This window comes from Anneissia japonica, unplaced genomic scaffold (assembly GCF_011630105.1).
Source record: "Anneissia japonica isolate Jap-2015-1 unplaced genomic scaffold, ASM1163010v1 scaffold586_len169585_cov113, whole genome shotgun sequence".
Lineage (NCBI taxonomy): Eukaryota > Metazoa > Echinodermata > Crinoidea > Comatulida > Comatulidae > Anneissia > Anneissia japonica.
Window position 1 is genome coordinate 12,511 of NW_022730388.1, and position 315 is coordinate 12,825.

Genomic DNA, 315 nt, shown 5'->3' on the forward strand with positions numbered 1-315 from the left:
TTTGGGGTCGTAGAAGATCTCAGCGCGCCATCCTTCATAGACGCACTACGCCGATTCATTGCTATTAGAGGCAAATTTATGTATATATATACTGTCTCTTATACACATCTAGATGTGTATAAGAGACAGTTTATTACTAGCTCTAGAATCAATAAATTGCTTCTTTTATTTGACTCCCATCTCGGCTTGCTTAATTGGTAAGATAACCCTTATAGTTATGTTTGGACCGGATTCGGATGCTAACTTGAAGAAGGAAGTGTGATAAATAAATTTTAAAAACCTCGATGAGATCACCACGCTCCCTTCTTTCTCTGG